This window comes from Hyla sarda, chromosome 5, assembly GCF_029499605.1.
Source record: "Hyla sarda isolate aHylSar1 chromosome 5, aHylSar1.hap1, whole genome shotgun sequence".
Taxonomy (NCBI): domain Eukaryota; kingdom Metazoa; phylum Chordata; class Amphibia; order Anura; family Hylidae; genus Hyla; species Hyla sarda.
This window is the reverse complement of record NC_079193.1, coordinates 340,911,272-340,926,905: the sequence shown is the minus strand read 5'-3', so window position 1 is coordinate 340,926,905 and position 15,634 is coordinate 340,911,272. Positions and strand designations below refer to the sequence as shown.

Below are 15,634 nucleotides of genomic sequence, written 5' to 3'. Positions count from 1 at the left end.
TCACCTGTGGTTAACACCCCTCTGCTGACGTAATCGTGGGTGTGTATATAACCTGCGACACGTCATCAGAGGGTGTAGTCTGACGAAGCGGGCTGTGTTCCCGTGAAACAGCTGTAACAACACCTCCTGTTCCCTGGCGTCCCTGCCGACCATAAGTCCTCCTGTGTTCTATGTTGATGTCCAACGGAATAAAGAATTTGTGCACGTTGATCGGGTGAGTGCGGTTTTCTCTACATTGTTCCAATTTACAAATCTGTTTAACTTTCTGGCACCAGTTGATAAAAAAAAAAGTGTTTTCCACCAGAGTACCCCGTTAAAGGTGTATTCCAGGCAAAAACTTTTTTTTATATATCAACTGGCTCCGGAAAGTTAAACAGGTTTGTAAATTACTTTTGTTAAAAAATCTTAATCCTTCCAATAGTTATTAGCTTCTGAAGATGAGTTGCTGTTTTCTGTCTAACTGCTTTCTGATGACTCACGTCCCGGGAGCTGTCCAGCTCCTATGGGGATATTTTCCCATCATGAAAGGGATATTCTCCCATCATGCACAGCTCCCGGGACGTGACATCATCATTGAGCAGTTAGACAGAAGCTAATAACTATTGGAAGGATTAAGATTTTTTAATAGAAGTAATTTACAAATCTGTTTAACTTTCCGGAGCCAGTTGATATATAAAAAAATGTTTTTGCCTGGAATACCCCTTTAAAGACTTCTTCCTAGTTCCTTGAAGCAGCTGGAGGTGGTGGAGACCCCTAGTAGTTCCATGTGTTGTGTCATTCACCACATGCTATCTGGCTCCACCCTTCACATGTGGTCAGAGGTGGGATAAATTCTCTGGACCTCCTCGTTCACTTTCCCCTCATCCTACCGCTAGCAAGATTTTTTCAGCAGATTTCCCTCGGAAATTCTGTAGTGTGAACATGGCCTAAAAAGTACAAGAGAACAAAACTACTACTCAACAGCCAACAGCTATTCAGGGATGCTGGGAGTTGTAGTTTTGAAGCAGCTAGAGGCACCCTGTTTGGAGAACACTGACCTAAGCAATGCTTTCCTGTAATACATGCACACAGTTCCAATTCTTCTCGTAAACACATTTGACCAGCAGCCGTTATCAGGCCTGAATTAATTTCCCTATATTATTTCCATGTCGGAATCTTCTAAATAAATAGAAGCTATTTGTATCCTCTCTCACACTAACGGCATCAAAAGGAAAAAAAAAAGAAAGAAAAAAAAAAAAAACGCCATCCGCAACACAATGTAACAAATCCCTTAATGTGCCTGTAAAAGGGGGAACCGCAACAGGAGCAATTTCTCCTCCTTCAAATTTTTGCACATCAAAACATTCTTTAACATTTTTTTCCCTTCATTTGCAGATTTCGGCAGGCTGGTAAGAAGCACACCTGTTGTGCCGTCCGCCTTCCCCTTTTTTTTTTTTCCCTGATCATAGGCTTCTAATATAGAGGGAGGGAAGACAGATTTTTATCGAGCGCTCTTCACTGGACAATGCATTTTCTTCACCATTTGAATGTATCTGTGGAATGCCTGAGTGATTCATTACAGCAGATTCTCAAGTATGACAATGGGCCACAGAAATGACTGATGCTATCTTCTTCCTGATTTCATTTCCCTGATCCTCTTCATCCCTTGCCCTGTGTACCTCCATTAATTAGAAACCAGGGATTTTCACTCATCAGCTGATGGGTTTCATGCTCAACTGTGTCACAAATCTTCTGCCTCTACTATCTCCTTTACAGCTGGTGTCTGCTTAAAAAAAACAAAAAAAAAAAAACTTTTTTTTTCTTTTTTTATATAGACTCCGCTTTGTGACTTCAGGTTTAGGCCTTTTTAAGATTCAGACATTTTTTTTTTTTTTTTTTTTTTTAAAGAGATTAAAAATTAAAGTAAAGAAGATTCAAAATCTCTGATTAAGTTAATCCCTATCCAAAAGATACTTGTCCAAAAATGAACTTTTGAAGAGATAATGATGTAAATGTTTCAGAGCTCTCAGCTTTCCTGCTTTCCTCTTTTTTTTTCTTCTGCCAGATATAATAAAGTGAAGTATGGCGCACGTGGAGGAAAGCGAATCAAATTCAATGTTATTTTCTTTTTCTTCCTCTATTTTTTTCCTCCGCTGGCGGGAGAAAATAATGATTATTTACACAGGACGGAATGTTTAGGATTGTAATGTATGTTTTTTTTTAGATCTGCACGAATGTGCCCATAAGCAGGGGTGGGAGGAAGTTGTCCCCCTTCTGACCACATGGGAACAGTGGGTGCAGATGGGAACTGTTCAGTAATGCAACTATAGGGGTTTCAATGGTCGCAAATACAACCAGGTTCCAGAGCCCAGAGGGCCCACTGTCAGACAAGACATTGAACTAGTAGGGGTTTCCGCCACCTCCAAGGAACTACTGGACCAAGGAAGAGGTCATTTCACAGAGAAAAAATAATGCTTCTATATGTTACTCACTAGGTCATGTAGATGCTTTAAATGTCTTTTTTATGTGTCTAGCTTCTTCATTTGGCTCAAAAATCCCTCTGTTCTGCTGCTTACTCATTTTGACATGCACTGCTTGGGGAGCGATGTGTCAGAGGCAGGCATTGAGCCCGCCCTCACATGTATTCACTTCTTCCCTGAGTCTACTGTGCTGTGCAGGGTCTCTTCATCCAATCACTGCAGGCTTCTCTGTAACTTCTTCCTCTCTGTTTTCATGCTGCAGTCTGAGATGACAGGAGTGAGCACAGAGAAGTGCTAGATCCTCCCTAACTTCCTGGACTTTGTCCCGGCCTGTGCTTCAGCTGGGACAAAGATGATGCTGCAGCCGGACAGGATTATGTTCTGGATGGAATGGGGACCCCAAGTGGTCTTTTTTTTTATAAGCCATGAATTCTATAAAAAATAGATACTTTTGGTTTATGAAGTATATTAGAAAGTTTTATGTTTTGCCAGGATGTACAACTTATAAAAACTTCCTGAATCTGGCAGTGCCCATTTAAGATGCCAATACAATTGAATAACTGAGCATTGACAGGAACAAGGAGGCCAAGGCTCCCACCCCTGCTGGCACCACCTGTACATTGCAGATGGTGCAATTAGTGCTGCCTGCATTGTTTTCCTCTGGCCAGTGGAGCAGTGTGGGATGAGGAATAGGGGAGAATTGTGAGAGGACAGTTGGGATCAGAGGTACAATTCACTGGGGCAGTGGCACATTTAGGGGGCTCTGGCACAATTAGAGAGCAATAGGTGAGTTCACTAGGATACTGGCAATTTTAGGGGGGGGGGGCAGAGATACAGTTTGGGGGATAGAAGCACAATTCATTAAGACCATGGTACATTAAGGTGTCAGTGACAAATTGAGGGAGCAGTAACACAATTCTTTGGGGCAGTGGCACAACTAAGCAGACTGGCACCGTTCCTAAAGGGGACAAAGGCATATTTAGGGTGCTGTGGCACAGTTTGAAAAGCAGTGGTACAGTTTATTGGGCGGTGGTACAATAATGGGGCTGTAACAGTTCATAAAGGTGGCAGTAGTATAGTTCAATGGGGAGCAGTGGCACTGGTTTTTAGGGCATTGGTATAGTTAGATGGGGCAATTCCCCAGTGCCATGGAATCAATGCAATCTAGTAGAAATTTAAGTTGCCAAAATGCATGTTTTTCCCTTACCACATGCCTTGAGACATGGCACCCAGGCCACTTTTTGTCCTCCACTGCTTTAGGACTTACACATAGTTGTATAAAATATTCATTAATTGACATACACGGCTATTCTCATTGATTGGGGGTAAACAAAAATTGAAATACCTGCAATATGGATAAGTAAAATGAGAAATCATTTGTGGGTAGACATACATACCCTTGTGTTAAGATTAGCTACTTTACGTGCAGCAGCAAAGATGTAAAAAATACGGTGATCTACTGATCTTTTCTCTCACAACTCTTTTAGAAATAAAGAATACAGTGGTGCAAGGATTTTTGCCACCATAGGCAAAAGCTAATTTTGCACCCCCCTTTTGACACGCCTTACCTTACTACTGGGGTGACACAAAACCTCCGCCTTATGTAATCCCCTTACTACTAGGGTGACACACTGAAACGCAACCTGTCCTCATGTAATGTCCTTACTATTTGGGTGACACACAAACAACCTCCTCATGTAATCACTTTGCTACTGGGGTGACACTCTTTAACAAAACTCCTCCTCATGTAATCACCTTACTACTGGGATTACACACTGTAACAAACCTTCTCCTCATGTAATTACCTTATTACTGGGGTGACCGGTAACATCCACTCCAGTTTAGCCCACCTCCTCCTCCACAGCATCCACAGGTCCTTCAGCCATGATCTCTCCTGCACAGCTGACCTCTGCCCCCAACATGTGGTGATGTCATCATAGGTCCTAAAGGTCCAGCTGGGCCAGGGGAGGAGGTGGAGGGAGGGTAAGAATAATTCAAGGGTTGGTCCTGCAGGACTAATGTAACAGGGACGGTGTTCCTCCTCTGAAAAGAATAAATGAACGCTGTTCCTATGTGTTCCTGCAGGACTTGAGCCCTGACATAGGTCCTTCACTTTTCATCAGCAGCGCTGTACTCTAGTGTACCAGGAATGCCCTCACTGACTGTAGTGGGAAGCAGCTGATTGAGGGCGCAGGAGCGCTATCAGGAAGCAGGACCTGAGTGTTCATTTGCCTCAGAATTGCGCTGTGTGCAGCACTCCTCTTCCAGGCTGGGCTATGAAACTAAGTTTGCTAGTTTCCTAGGACAGAGGGTGGAATCAGGAGTGACACCCCCCATCAAGAGGGTACTCTAGGCAGCTGCCTATAGGTGGAGCCGGCCCTGGCAGCATAATATACTGTTAATCTTACATTAATATAGCCTGTGAGAATAGGCCACCGTAGCTGGCAACCTCAGAGGCCGTGATTTGACATGCAATCTTGTGGTATCCAATGGGTGACAGGGAAGCCCCTTTCCCCTCTTAACTCTGTAGATGTGGCGGTCTCACTTAGAGTGGCATCTACAAAGTCACCTGTCAGGATTAGAGCTCCTCTACACTCCTGATAGTTGTGACAGGTGGTCACTTGTGTATGACATTCCTCACCCAACAACCAACCCACCAAGAAGATGCTCTCACTTACCTGCATCTATAACTTCCATAGATCAAGATACTAGATTGATGATCCATGCAAAATCCTTCCTACCAAAGATGTGCATGGATGGAGGAACATTGAACATTGTGCATTGAAGATAAGTGGGGCCTTCTGGGATTAGATGTTTATAAAAATTATAGAGAAATGAAACTGAAAGTAAAGTGATTTTTACTGTGGAAACCACTAGGTAGGCCGAACTGCAACTCCCAGCATGTCCAGACAGCCAAAGGCTGTCTGGGCATGCTGGGAGATGTAGTTTTGCAACATTTGGAGGGTCACAGTTTGGGGACCACTGTTACAGTGGTGCCCAAACTGTAGCCCTCCAGATGTTGCCAAACACAACTCTCAGCATGCCTAGACTGCCCAGGCATGCTGGGAGTTGTAGTTCTGTAACATCTGTCCCTTCAGATTTTGCAATTTTCATGACATTTTTTAAAATTGCTGCTCTACTTTGAAGCCCTCTAATTTTTTCAAAAAGTAAAAATATGTCCAATTTATGATGCCAACATAAAGGGGACATATTGTATTTGTGAATAAAAATAAAATTGATTGTGAATATCCATTTTCCTTACAAGCAGAGAGCTTCAAAGTTAGAAAAATGCTAAATTTTCCAAATTTTCATGAAATTTTGGAATTTTTCACAAAAAAAGAATGCAAGTAACGCCGAAAATTTACCACCAAAATAAAGTAGAATATGTCACGAAAAAACAATCTCAGAATCAGAATATTCGGTAAAAGCATCTTAGAGTTATTAATGCTTAAAGTGACGGTGGTCAGATGTGCAAAAAACGCTCTGGTCCTAAGGTATAAAATGGCCTTGTCCTTAAGGGGTTAAGCACCAGGGGATGTACAGTACTACTCAACCAGTTTGAATTTGGGTCAAGCTCAAAAGAGGAATCTAAGCAGCCCCTTGGTTTTAACCCTTTATACCTCTTTAGGATAAGGAAGCTGGACTTAGCAGTAGTGTTGAGCGCAAATATTTGCAATTCGAATATTTATGAGAAATTTTGCATATTCGCGAATATGGCAAATATAGCGCAATATATTCGTAATTTTTTTTTCACACAGAACACATCACAGTGATCTCATCCCTCCCTGCTTCCAGCTTGTGATCTAAAGAAGGCTCCTATACTATTTACTGTATTAGGCTGGAGAGCGAACATTCGCGAACATGCGAATATGCGAATATTTGCGAATATCCACATATTTGTGAATATCGTCACTAAAATTAGATAGGTAGATAGATAGTGACGATATTCGCGAATATGACATGACAATATTTAAATGAAAAATGTCATAGACCCATTATCACTTCTGTATAGACCAAGAATAGACCAAGAATTGGAGATAGATAGATAGAGATAATATAGATAAATAATATGGATAGATAGTTATCCACATGCGCAAACTCGCATGTGAATACGCGCATGCGCATTTACGCAATGCAAAAATAATCTCAAATTTGCAGAATATGCAAATGTCGCCAATATAGGACAAATATTCGTCCATATATTCGCGAAATATCTTGAATTCGAATATTGCATATGCCGCTCATCACTGCTTAGCTGCAAGGGGCTACGATGTCACTACTTCAAGAGTGGTATCAATGTGAGTAGTGGTTGGACCAGTGCACCAAGCAACACTAGTATGAAGCACCGATTGGTCAAGCAGAGGCAAATATGTATCCAGGCACAGGGTGTAGGCTAGAGGGAATGTAGCATAGTCAAATACAGGGGAATCGGTCATGGCAGGCAGATTCAGGCTAAACACAAAAGAGGCTACTCAATACAAGAGGGCAGGACCACGTTCACACAGCAGAAATTCCGCACGCAATTCTGCATGATTTTTCCATACTGAATTCCGCCTAAATTTATGGCCCCTTCACTTTTAATGGGATTCCGCAACATTATACACCCAGCAGTATTTCGCGCTTTGGAAAAATATAAGTCTAGTGTTATATTTTTCGAGAGCGCGAAATTATTATTTTTATTATTTATCTTATTGAAGTCAATGGGCATTAAATTTGTATGCAAAATGTGGAATTGGTGCGGAAATTGCGCGGAATGCATGCGGAATTCAAACTTAGCTTTAGAAAAGGCCACCTTTTTAACTGTGCAGCGGGTTCATGCAGAAAGCATTAGGAAATTCTGTATCAATTCTGAGTCAATTCCGCATCAATTCAATATGAGCAATTAAAGCCAAAATGAATGCAGACACGGAATTGATGCTGACATGCAGAATTTCTGCAGGGTGAACGTGGCCTAGGCACCGATTCGCACTACGGAATTTCCGAGCAGAGAAATTCTGTCTAGAAATTCCAATGCAGAAGCCTCTCATTTTTTTCAAAGGAATTCTGCTGCAGCATGTGCATGATGCAGAAGTTTCGGAATTTTCCGCCACGGAAATTCAAGTTCATTCTTTCTGCGGTATCTGTTCTGAAATGCTTTGCCATCAATGGAGCAGTCCTAGCTCCAATTGATTCAGACGGTGCCTGTGTGTCCCGGAATTTGTGCTTGATAGTATATAGTAGAGGTGTTATAACTGGGCAGCGTAGGTGTTATTTTCGCATGTAAAGTGTTAATATAATCAAAGATCCAGTCATTGCCCATGCAACCTATAAACCACGCTGCTGTAAATCATTTAAATATTATTGTTTCTTGGGGGAAATATGTAATAATTGAAATATGTTCTCCTTGAGGCATATACTAAATTAATACATATGGCAAGAGAAACCCCCGGGAAAGAGAGTATAATTAAATTGTATTTAAAAAGCAGCACATTTGAGATGCTGTTCTGCATTGTCAAAATATACAATGTGGTATCAAAGAAACCAGAGTGTAACTAAAAATCTAATTTCATTCTTTCTGGTTTACAAAACATATACAATGTTATTTGCATCTCTGATCCACTCGCTAGACATGGAGGTTTATATTAGTAGAGGAAATTGTTTTTTTAAGGCTCTATGGAACATTATTTTAAATTTCCCCAGCACCTGTCCTTTTTATAGTTTGCATTTATCCTTCCAACAAGCAGTGTTAATAAGTGCGGTAAGTTGCTGACTTAGTTATTTGTTTGCCTGTTAAATAGCAATTTCTTGACATTTTATTGAAGTGGAACACAGCTTTAATAATATTTAGTGCTAGGAGAGCACATCTCAAGTAATAACAGCTCCAAACTGGATGTTGGTTATTAGAGTGCGGGTGGGTGTGGGGCTTATAGGGATGTCTGTATGTGATCTATGCTTAATGGTGCCGGGATTAGTTTACAAATTATTAAAGTCACTGATCAAACACCGAACCATAGATCCACACCCCATTTACTATTCATTAATTACCAAGCCAGGATCTGAGGGTCCATCCTCCATCTATATCTGTCATGTCAGGAAGAGATAGAGTGCAGCCCTGATCATGCCCACTCCTTCTGCGTATCTGCCCTAGACAGCGGGTCGACAACCATGGTGTCGGTCCCTTCGTTATATAAGTGATGGACAGTCAGGGGCGGACTGACCGGCCGGTCCATTCGGACATAGTCTGAGGGCCCGGCCTGGTAAAGGGCCCGTTGCAGCTGCTGAGGATCCAGGACACTTGTTCCAGATCCCCAGTCAGACAAGCGCTACTTTCCCTGATGTTATTTTCTATGTAAATATCCCTGAGCTGCTCCTGCTCTGCATATCATTAGGAGAGACAGGCAGCAGTGCAGGGATGAAGAGCACCTGATTGATTACTCCGCCCCCAGCACAGAAAGAGGAAGGGGCCGAGAGCTGACAGGCCTCCCAGGAATACAGAGTGAGGGTGAATAATGTCACTTTGTCCTGCCTCTCTCCCCCATGACTAGCAGTATAACCGGGGGCTGGGCGGTGTGAAGTAGCAGCGCAATGGGGTCACTTTCCCTCCTCCAGTGTCCACAGGTTGCCAATAGGTCGCATTACAAGAAAATTTTGGGAGAAAACTGTGGCATTTTTGCCGCGATTTTTCAAAAAAAATTGTTCTGGTAATGTGACCTGTGGACACTGGAGGAGGGAAAGTGACCCCACTGGGCACACAACATGTGGACACACTGCTTGTTTATTTATCATTAACCCCTTAAGGCAGTGTTTCCCAACCAGGGTGCCCCCAGACAGCCTTTATGCTGGGAGTTGTAGTTTTGCAACAGCTGGAGGCACCCTGGTTGGGAAACACTGCCTTAAAGGGGTACTCCGGCGCTTAGACATCTTATCCCCTATCCAAAGGATAGTGGATAAGATGCCTGATCGCGGGGGTCCCGCCGCTGGGGATCCCGCCGCTGGGGATCGTGATCTTGCTTGCCGCACCCCGTTATGATCAGACCCTGGAGCATGTTCACTCCGGGTCTGATTACTGTGGATCACAGAGACGGAGCATTGTGACATCACTGCTCCGCCCCGTGTGATGTCACGCTCCGCCCCCTCAATGCAAGCCTATGGGAGGGGGGTGACAGCCCCGTAATTGACAGTGGATTGAGACATTTGTCATGGGTTCCATGACTAACAAAAAACAGGTGCAGTAATATTGTCCTATGAAAATGTCACGTCGGGGCAGTAACAGAGTGCAGCCCTGATCTCGCCCACTCCCTCTTTCCCTGCCTAATTGCGTACCTGCCCTAGACAGCAGGTCCACAACCATGGTGACGGTCCCTTCCTAAATAAGTGAGGGACAGTCACAAGTCAAAACAATAAACTACAAAAACTGACAAGGTTGGGAACAGCTGGAGGCACACAAAACAGAAAAAACTAAACACACACACACTAAATACAATGGCCGACATTTATCATTGTCTTTATACTGTTTTTTGTGTCTACAAAAGGCACAAAAAGGCACAAGCAGGGTTTATTTGCGCCTTTTTTGCGCCTTTTTATTTACACATTTCTGCTGATTTTGAGTTGCAATCCACTGATTTTGAGTTGCAATCCACTGATTTTGGAAATACTCATGATATAGAAGGGATTTATGAACTGCGCCTTTTTGTAAAAAGCCACTGAAAAGTCTCTAAAACTACACCATCCCAGACCTGGCGCAGCTTTTTAAAGTATTTCAGAAAATGTGACCTGCACAAAATTTATCAAATGCTCTGTGAACATTTAATAAATTTGGTTCTCCTACACATTACCAGCACAGGTGTAAAAAAAAAATGCTTCACTTACACCTACAATGATAAATGTGGGCCAATGTCTGTGAGCCAAGTCAAAATCAGGACTGAACGGAGAACGGTAACAGAGAGCCAAAGGGTAGTCAAAAGCCGAGCCAAAGAGTCACAGAACTAGAACAAACAATATAAGCATAGAGATAGCTAGCTAGGTCACAAGAACTTTTTACAGGCAAGGCATGAATGGGAAAGGCTTCCATATATATCCCTGTGCTGCTAGCAGGAGGATTCTAATTGGCTCAGCAAGTTGAACCACGCCCAGAGCAGAACCAGTCTGGCACTACGGGTTCTGGCAGAACCAGTCATCACAATATCAATGAATCCTAACCAGGGTGCCCCACCACCCCTGGGTACCAGGCTGGAGGCATTTGGGAGAGGCTGGAGATATTTAGGGGAGGTTGGAGACAATTGGGGCAGGCATTGTACGTGTGTGGGGGAGGCTGGAGGTATTTTGTGAAGGAGGGGTGGCTGGAGGCATTGTATGTTGGGGAGGCTGGAGGCATTGTGTGTGGGGGAAGGATTGAGGTATTTGGAAGAGGCTGGAGATATTTAGGGGAGGTTGGAGACTTTTGTTGAAAGCTCGACACATTTTATTATGTGTGGGGGGAGGCTAGGGGCATTGGGGGAGATTTATCAAAACCTGTCCAGAGGAAAAGTTGCCCAGTTGCCAATAGCAACCAATCAGATCGCTTCTTTCAGTTTGCAGGGGCCTTGTTAAAAATTAAAGAAGCGATCTGATTGGTTACTATTGGCAACTTGGCAACTTTTCCTCTGGACAGGTTTTGATAAATCTCCCCCATTGTGTGTGTGTGTGTGTGTGGGGGGAGCCTAGAGGTATTTGTGGGGGGGAAAAAAAGTACATAGCCTAATAAACGTTTCTGTTGCAGGTTCTGATGGTAAAGAGTTGTGGCTGGAAAAATAGTCATGATGCCCTGAGCCAGGAGAAGAAAAGGGAAAGTGAACAACTCTGATCAGAGAAGTCGTCATCTGTGAGTCCTGCATGTAGCAACACTGTAATTTACATAGCTAACAGGTATATAGGTATTGTGCATTACTTCCTTTTAGCCATTTTTTGCTGTGCATCGAAAATTATATGGTCGGGTGCCCTATGATAAAAAAGGGTTACCGAGGCGTGCCCTGAGCCAAAAAAAAGGTTGGGAACCACTGATCTATAGAAAACATGTGTACGTCCACATTTAAGTGCATTATGGGTGAGATTTATCAATAACTGTGCAGAGGAAAAGTAGTGCAGTTGCCCATGGCAACCAATCAGCTTGCTTCTTTCATTTTTAAAGAGACCTCTTCACAGGTTTTGATCTCCCCCTATGATCTTTGATGTTTATATCATATATATCATTATATTATTAGTAAGGTCTAATAGGTAAATTACAAATATCCCATAAAAAATGCACCTTTTTAACAAGTGATTTGCACCAATGATAGTTCCAAACTGCCTTGTCTTATGCTGGATCTTTGAGTCCATTATTATTCAGGAGAAGGACTTGGCTAAACTGGTTACCATCTATAGCAGTGCTTCCGAACTAACGTGCCTTCAGCTGTTGCAAAACAACTCCCAGCATACCCGAACAGCCTTTGTTGCAATTTTGGTGCACATTGTTGCATTCTGATAAACTATGGGAAAGATTTATCAAAACCTGTCCAGAGGAAAATCTGCTGAGTTGCTGATAGCAACCAATCAGATCACTTCTTTCACTTTTTAACAGGCCTCTGAAAAATGAAAGAATCAATCTGATTGGTTACTATGGGCAACTCAGCAACTTTTATTCTGGACAGGTATTGATAAATCTCCCCCTATATCCTTTACTCTAAGCCATGCCCCTTTTAAGTTAAAAAAGCACTCTGGGAATTTTTGTTTGTTTGTTTGTATAGCGCAGCATAGGCTACTATTAGAGAATAATGTAGCAGTTCTTGTGTATGCCTTGTGCTTACCTGTTTTAGCTTATGTAGCAGGTATGGGGTTTTCAGACATTTCTGATGGTTTTAAATTAGAGGGGAAAAAGTTCAACATCAGGAAGTATTACTTTACTGAGAGAGTAGTGGATGCATGGAATAGCCTTCCTGCAGAAGTGGCAGCTACAAATTCAGTGAATGAGTATAATAATGCATGGAATAGGCATAAGGCTATCCTTCATATAAGATAGGAATAGGTATAAGGCTATCCTTCATATACGATAGGAATAGGGATACGGCTATCCTTCATATAAGATAGGAATAGGTATAAGGCTATCCTTCATATAAGATAGGAATAGGTATAAGACTATCCTTCATATAAGATAGGAATAGGCATAAGGCTATCCTTCATATAAGATAGGAATAGGTATAAGGCTATCCTTCATATAAGATAGGGGTAGGTATAAGGCTATCCTTCATATAAGATAGGGATAGGCGTAAGGCTATCCTTCATATAAGATAGGAATAGGTATTAGGCTATCCTTCATATAAGATAGGGATAGGCATAAGGCTATCCTTTTTATGTGGTGTCCTGGTGCTATACACACCTGTCTTCTTGTCCCGTCAGGTGGATGTCACAAAACCAGTTTGCTCCGGGCCCACTACTCTTGTGTAAATGTATTACTTATTGCCTTGCATTACATTGTCTATGCACTTTTATGCTACTTTGCTCTAAAGCAGTTAACCTTTCTGTGCAGGCGGATGCTAGGGGGAACACATGTTTGCTTCATACCAACCAGAGCTGCTGCCCTGCCCTCACCCAAGTCTCCTCTGAAATGGACCTTTTCCTCACCACATGAGGACAGGGTTAAGAAGATCCAGTTGCAGCTACAATTCTTTTCCAGAGTGATAGCAATCTTCCTAGGATCCAGCTGACCAGACCTTGTACTGTCCAAATCAAGTTTAGGAAAGTCAGCCCCCAAAAGGAAAGCAGGAGATAGAAATCGTTGAGCAACTCCAGTCCAAATAGGTCCAGTCCGGCAGTAAGCTCTACTGCAGGAATGCCAGGTGAAGAGTAAAGTCAGTGTCTGTAAGCACCCAAGTCTCCTATCAGTTAGGCAACCCAAATCCAGAGCAGTCTAAACAATATTAAGCAAACAAGAACAGGACTACAAGTCACACAGTACCCTGAAGCAACTATGATCCCTGCAGCAAACTTCTGTGAACTTTGCACTACTGGTTGAACCGTTCCTGTAATGCTGCAAGTTCTTGAGTAAAAATTTGTGGTTTCCATAACCCTGCATTTGTGGTCATTATTACCCCAGTGCTTGGCCCAGGAAACTACTACCTTTGGAACATGGAGGTCAACACTACCCTAGCGTCACGATCTGTAAGTTGTCACTGCCCCACTACACATGTACTACCACACCCCATCTTAGCCTGACATTCCACATATATATGATAGGGCCAGTGTGTGACTTTAACTTTTGTGCATGACTTTAACGGCCGTTTTTGTGACAGGGAGCAACGGGCAACAACGGGTCCCGGCAGCTCGCATTTACTATTATGGAGGCAGCCGGGCACCGTTATTTTTTGACTGGAATAGTGGAAGAAAAAGACGTCACAAGCAGTAATTTTTCTCCCGCTATTTCCCCCGACGGCCATCCCACTGCTGTGTCCTAACGGCTGTGTGAAAGAAGCCTAGGAGTACGTTCACATGTGTATTTTCTGCTGTATATCTGCATCTGCAGATTTTGCTGCCCATTGACCTCAATGGGTAGCAAAATCTGCAGAAGCAGATCTGCAGCAGAAAATATACACGTGTGAACGTGCCTTGATGGTGTATTCACGCGTACAGTATCCTGTGAATATTTGATGCACAGGATTTGATGCTCAGGATTTGATGCTGCAGATTTCATTGTAAACTAAATGACTGAATACAACTTTAAATCCTGTGCATCAAATATGCGCTTGATACTTTACGTGTGAAAAGACCCTAAGAGGTATTTCATAGGGAAAAAAAAGTTTGCAGATCAACTGATGACAGAAAGTCAAAAAAGATTTGTAAATTACTTCTATTTAGCAATCTTAATCCTTCCAGTACTTATTAGCTGCTGTATGCTCCACAAGAAGTTGCATAGTTATTTCCAGTCTGACTCCAGTGCTCTCAGCTAACACCTCTGTCCATGTCAGAAACTGTCCAGAACAGAAGAGGTTTGCTGTGGGGATTTGCTCCTACTCTGGACAGTTGCTGACATGGACAGAGGTGTCAGCAGGGAGCACTGTGGTCAGACTAGAAAGAACTACACAACTTCACTTGGAGCATACTGGAAGAATTAAGATTTTTAAATAGAAGTAATTTACAAATCTGTAGAACTTTCTGGCACCAGATGATTTGAAAATATTATTTTTTTTCCTCTGGAGTACCCCTTTAAGGGTGGGATTAACCAAGACCAGTGTCTCATTTGCCTATTTAAATTAATCCCCCACCTATACACAAAAATATGAAAAATACGAAAATATGCAGTTTTAAATATGCAAATGATCACTCCACCTCTAAAAGTAATTTTATTTTTTTTTTAAATCAGGAAATCCTGCATATTACATGTGCCCACTAGGGGGAGCCTGACATATTTTCCTAAAGCTCCCCCTCAGGGGAAATGAAGTATTACAAGGGTATCTCTGTAAAAGAGATGCTCTGTACATCCACTCTTTATTCTGGATAGTAGATAAGTACCATGGGGTCTTTAAACGGGTACTCAGGCGAACACAACCACCATGCCCCCTCTAATTATATCTATGGGAGGAAGCGTGATGTCTGTGTACTATCTGTCACACCCCCATAGACATGGATGGAGGGGAATGGCGTGACGTCACGAGCACTGAATGCCCACGATCAGACATGTTATCCCCTATCTTTTGGATAGGGGATAACATGTCTAGGGGCAGAGTACCCCTTTAAGAATGTGTTTCCAAAATCTTTATACTGTACAAAGATTTTTATGATTGCCTGACCATACAATTTTTTATGGGCAGCTGTGAAGGAAAAATTTCCCAGAAAATACATCTCAGCTTTCTAACATATTACATCATCATTAGAAGACATTGCATTTTCTTTTCATCTTTGTAAAAAAATAAAATGTAACAAATAAAATTTCCAAAGCTGGAGATATTTGTATTTATTTGAGCCGTTTTCAGTGTGTAAAATGTGCGCACTCTGGTGAATAGGTCATGAATGTGCTATTGTTACCTCTCCTCATTAGCATATGTCATTTGCATATCACATGTATGTGCATACTGTGAAACCAATCACGGGGGGGGGGGGAGCCGCCTTGGCAAAGACAGCTGTATGGTCTGGACAGGCGACGAGGATTAAATGATGAATAACACGAACGGAGGGAACAGTCAATTGTG

The 15,634-nt window shown here is 42.4% G+C and overlaps 1 long non-coding RNA gene across 2 annotated transcripts; it reads left to right on the top strand.

Moving 5' to 3' along the window:
• The first annotated feature begins 11,006 nt into the window (after positions 1-11,006).
• On the top strand, positions 11,007-13,505 carry LOC130272749 (uncharacterized). Of its 2 annotated transcripts, none has more exons than XR_008843717.1 (3): positions 11,007-11,088; positions 11,197-11,298; positions 12,979-13,505. It is a non-coding gene; the product is annotated as an uncharacterized LOC130272749 (long non-coding RNA). The 2 variants fall into 2 exon arrangements; XR_008843718.1 differs by having other exon boundaries at positions 11,197-11,342.
• Positions 13,506-15,634: the final 2,129 nt, after the last annotated feature.